Source organism: Lichenostomus cassidix, unplaced genomic scaffold (genome assembly GCF_008360975.1).
Source record: "Lichenostomus cassidix isolate B80296 unplaced genomic scaffold, HeHo_3.0 HiC_scaffold_44, whole genome shotgun sequence".
In the NCBI taxonomy this organism is placed as follows: Eukaryota; Metazoa; Chordata; class Aves; order Passeriformes; family Meliphagidae; genus Lichenostomus; species Lichenostomus cassidix.
The window spans coordinates 965,756-970,986 of NW_028148053.1; the positions used below are offsets into that span (position 1 = coordinate 965,756).

At 49.8% G+C, this 5,231-nt stretch overlaps 1 pseudogene; it reads left to right on the forward strand.

Annotated features, from left to right (window-relative positions):
* Window positions 1–870: 870 nt before the first annotated feature.
* LOC146420203 (uncharacterized) lies at window positions 871–1,775 on the forward strand (annotated as a pseudogene).
* Window positions 1,776–5,231: the final 3,456 nt, after the last annotated feature.

A 5,231-nucleotide genomic window follows, 5' to 3' on the forward strand; every position in this document is an offset into this window, starting at 1 on the left:
CCAGCATGACCACAAAATGGGGAAACTGGAGAGGGAGAATTTTGGGGATTCCCAAGACCCCCAACAGCCCAGGGAGGGTGGGGACCATCTAGATGTGGGAAACCCAATACATGCAGAACCCCCAGCAGCCAGGATGGGAGGGACCCCCAGAATTCCAAAGTGGAAAGACCAGAGAAGGGAACTCCTGAGATTGTTTTTTGAGGTTTTTTTTTTTTGTTTTTTTTGTTTTTTTAATCTTGGTGTTTTGGAGGATTTTATGGACACCAGATGCCTGGTGACTTCTAGAAAGGGACTCGAGCAGGGGGACCTTCAAATCCAATGTGCTCACACATTGTTTTTTCCCTCTAACCAGGATTTCCCATTATCAAACTGTTGCAAAACCATGAATAAAAACTTTAGTAGTAGTCATGCTAAGGCTTGGAGGGATCAGTAGGCCTGAGTGTAAACACTGTTGTGTAGCGAAGTTGCCAGTAGCGATCAAAAGGATCAATAGAGCATACTGAGGAGGGGAGAAAGACTTGTCTAAGGAATGTAGCTATAGAACAGTTTGTTTATTTAAGTAATCTGCTAAGTGGAGTGTGTGACTTATCTAATAGGGTGTAGTAGATTAATGATGATAAAGAATGTTCAGTTAACGAAAAACAAAGTCACAATGTAATCATAAATCAGGTAGATGTGTCTAGAAATCAAATTCGTTAAGATGAAGCAATTTGGAAAGAAAACATATATATACTCAGTGATTTGTAGCAGGTTTGGGGCTCTGACTTTGGACATTAGTCCTCAGGTCCCCAGGGCCCTCAATAAAGCACCGCATAAAATAACTTCGGTTGTTTTGTGTTTCCTCGGTTCGGGCAACAAAACCTTGGCTGGATGGAGGAGAAGGCTGCGAGGAACATACCCCAGGACAGCCAGGCAGGTGAGGAGGAAGTCACTGCTTCTTCCTCCCTCTCTTCTCCTCCATTTCCCAGCCCAGCATCACCCCCAGCTGCAGGACAACCCTGCTGCTGACACCATCATGCTGAGAATGGATTGGGGGGATCTCCTTCCCCTTCCCTCTGGCATGGAAGAAAATCCTAAATCGTCTCCTTGTGTTTCCTCCCCCAGGCAATGAGCTGGGAATGGACACCACAGAGGACAAATCCTCCCTGCAGGACCTCATGGAAGTGGCCAATTTGAATGGCTCCATGGTGCAGGAGTCCAATGGGGAGGAAAAGCCCCAGAGATCCCACATGAGGAGAGGCTCCAAACCAAGCCCAGGGTGCTGTGAGGAGCAGAGACCCACCCTGTGCCAGGAAATTGGCCAGCGATCAAGCCAGAGCTATGAGCAGGTAGCCCATGAGCAGCTCCACACCAGGGAGAAGACCTACAAGTGCTTGGAATGTGAAAAGAGCTTCAGGGAAAGCTCTCACCTGATCCGCCACCAGATGATCCACACTGGGGAGAGGCCCTATGAGTGTGGGGAATGAAGGATGAGTTTCATCCAGAGCTCTCACCTGATCATCCACCAGAGGATCCACACAGGGGAGAGGCCCTACGAGTGTCCCGCGTGTGGGAAGAGGTTTCAGACCTCATCCAGTCTCCTCCTCCATGAGCGCATTCACACAGTGGAGAGGCCTTTCCGCTGCCCTGACTGCAGGAAAGGCTTCAAGCACAACTCCAACCTCATCAGGCACTGGCGCATCCACACCGGGGAGAGACCCTATGAGTGTCCTGAGTGTGGGAAGAGCTTCACCCAGAGCTCTCACTTGACCAAACACCAACGGAGCCACCAGTAAGAGAAGCCCTGCACAAGCCCTGACGGCAGGAAAAGCTTTGTCTTCTGCTCCAGCCTCATTACCTAAAGCCTCATGGTTTTACTGCTATTTGGGAGGGGTGTTTTGTGTTTGGGAGCTATTCTGGATGATTTGGTGCTTCAGGGGTATTTGGTACAGTTTTTTTCACCATTTTGAGTTTGAAAAGCCAAGAGGGTTCATGCAGTACCTCAAAACCATTCGATTCCACGGGAAAGTACTCAATCTCACCCCAAAGTGGGTCAATCGCTGCCCAAAATTACTCAATTCCACAGCCCCTCAGGGTGGGATGACATTGGAAGGGGATTGGGCGAAGTGGGATGCAGTTCCGGAGAGGTGAGATGGGCATTGGGTGGGGCAGGATGGGTGGGATGGGAATTGCAGGGGTGGAATGGTGGAAATAGGGCTTGGGAAGGGGGTCTTGATGTCCAGTAGGGGTGCGATGGGTTGGGGTGGGGATTGGGAGGGTGGGGCAGGGTCTGGAAGGAGACAGCCAAAGGTTGGGGGTGATGAAGGAAGGGTAAAACTGTTCCTGAGTGAGTTTTTGGGTATTATATAACAGAATTATTTCTCATGAGCCTTGAGGCAATAAAGAAAAAGGAGGTTCATCCTTTTGGTGTGGTGCTGTATGTTGGGATTTGGGGGTTCATTTCTTGTTACTATTATTTGTTTGAATTATTTGTGTTATACTCATAAATCCCACCCATTGTTAATAGTGGCTGGATAGCAGCTCACTGGGAAGATTCCCTTCCTTCTTGCAGTGGGATTGAGCTGTATGGTCACTTCCAAGTTGCCAGTGGCTTCTAATGATGCAAAGTCCTATTTATGGTGGTTTTGGTGTGGTTTGGAGCTGGGGAAGGGTTTCATCCCCTCCCAGAGGTGCTCTGAGCCTGCTCTGCACCACATCTGCACTTGTGGAGCCTCACAGCTGCCCTGCCCTGGGGACATGGCAGGACTCCCTCTTGCCAGGGCTGAGGTCCCTCATGGCCCCTGACAGCTGCTGATAGTCCCTCATAGTCCTTCATGGTCCTTCATGGCTCTTCATTTCCTGTCACAGCTCCTCTTGATCTCTCACAGCCCTCATGGCCCCTCGCAGCCTCTGAGAGCTCTTCACGGCCCCTCATGGCCTCTCAGAGCCCCTCATGGTGCCTCACAGCCCTCACTGCCCTTCCCAAAGGAGAATGGATCAGGCCCTACTTGTTCTCCTTTTATTTCAGTTACTTCACAGTGCTGAGTGAAGAAAGGCTGAAATGGAGCATTTCCCCAGCATTCCCCTCTGGGTTAATGTCAGGGCCAAAGCTCTGTGCTGGCGCTGGCCTGAGCCCCAACATCACTGCAGCCCCAGGGCCTTTGCTGTCCCCCCATGTCCATTCCCTGTCCCCAAGTCCCGCCCGGCTCTGGCAGCAGCAGGAGCACAGCACAGTGGGCGCCAGCCTGGCCCAGCCGGGGCTCCCAGCAATAGCAGCAGCAGCACCAGCCCTTCCCAGCTGCTCCTGCCTTGGCTTCCCAAGGGGTTTTTCCAGGGAATTCTGGAGTAGAGCAAGAATCAGCCCCAGACAACCCTGATTGCTCAGGGCCCAGCTGTGCTGCCCTGAACCAACCTTCAGAGAAAGAACAGATCAGGTTCCAGCTCTGTTTTCAGCACTGCTTTACTCACCCTGAGGTGACAGCAGGAGGCTGTTGTTGCCTTTGCCTTGGGAATTGCAGATCACGGCTGCTGTTGCCCCTCTTCTGGTTGCCACCTGCATTTTACCATTACAACTGCAATTCTCTCTTTCAATCAGTACTATCCATGGTGCTTTCATGACAGTGAGCTCAGAATTTTTGTCACAGGCATCATGATTAGCAGATGTTGAAATGCTCACAAGTCCCTGAGCACTAATTCATGCAGAATTAAAGCCACACAGGCCACATTCACAGTGCTCAAACACAGCCCTGTTGCTGGTGCTGTTGAAATATAATCATCTTACAGAGGCCATCACAGAAATAGCCTCTGGAGTGTCAAGTAAAATTAAAAAATCCACCAGGAAGGAAAAGTCAGAACTTCTTGACTTGCTTCATTGCTTCCTCCTGGCAGCAGAACATGGAGATACCCAGAGGGATTTGCAGCCACTGTTGATCCCAGCTGGAGCCCAGCCTGCTGCAGAGTCCCAGTGGAACCTGAGCCCAGCCCAGGGAGCTCCCAGAGTGTCCTGGAGATTCTTTCTCTGAATTCAGTCACACCTGCATTCCCAAACAAATCCTGCTACCACCTCCCGTTTCCTTAGGCTAGAACAGTCACAATGAAAACCTTACCAATGGCACAACTCCCCAGTCCACAAGGAAAAGAAAGGACAAGTTGTAAAGTTGTGCACACATTTGTCCTCCTTGGCTGCAAAAGTCGTGATGCACACACAGCATGGAAAGCCAAGAGAAGCTGCAATTGGTGGCACATCTTGTGACAAAAGTCTGACCTTGTTCTCCAGGAAAGGTTCTTGAAAAGAACAAACAGGACTGTGGAGAAGATTCTTGGAAAACTGAAACAGCTTTCAGGAAGTGAAATGAAAATGCAAAGAAACAATCCAAGATGTTTTCCTCTATTTATTTCTATGCTCCCCTTTTCCATGTTGCACTACTTCTCCATGCCATTAATTGCTGTCCCGGGTTAATGATAAGACTCTCTCTCCTCCGAGAGCAAAGGGCCCCGACACCCCCTCCCCCACCCCCAACAGAACCTCTTAGATGGAAGTGAAGCAAAAACTATTTATTTAACAAAACCACGCAGAGTGCCCTACAAGGCACAGGGGAAGGGGAAAAAAAAAACAAGGTGAAAGGCAGTTATTCAACCTGATTAAAAAGTCCTTTTCTCAGACGCAGTCCCTCTCCTCCTCGCCCCCCACCCTGGGGTGGGGAGAGCTCTGGAGAGCTCTGCTGTCCTCTGGCCCTCCTGGGTCTCCGGGTGGCAAAGCAGATCGAAGAGAAGGGGTCCAAACGAGGAAAAAGAAGAAGAATGGAAAAAACAGGAACAGAGCTCACTCCGACCCCCGTCCAGCATGCCGTCTCTGCCGGGCGACGAATCCTCCCCCGGAGCAAGGCTTGGAGAAAATGTTTTCAAAACAACCCGCGTTTCTCTCTGCGGCTGGGTGCAGTTAAAGAGACAGGACCACACATTTTTACACATTTTTTTTCTTTCTTGGGCATATAAGCCAACGATAGGGGATAAAGGATTATCATATCATCAATCCAAGACAATTGCAAATGGATCTCACCTCTAAGATCTGTGACTTAGCAAGTTTTAGCCTCTCTGAAATACCATGAGTTACACACAGTTTGTATTCCCTCGTTCTGTTTGGAAAGCAATGCTGGAGACATAAGTGCAGTGCTTGGGTTGGGAATGAATTCTAGAGACAGGGAATGTGCCCCTGTAGTGTTTGACCCTCAGCAGGGACAATGCACAACAGC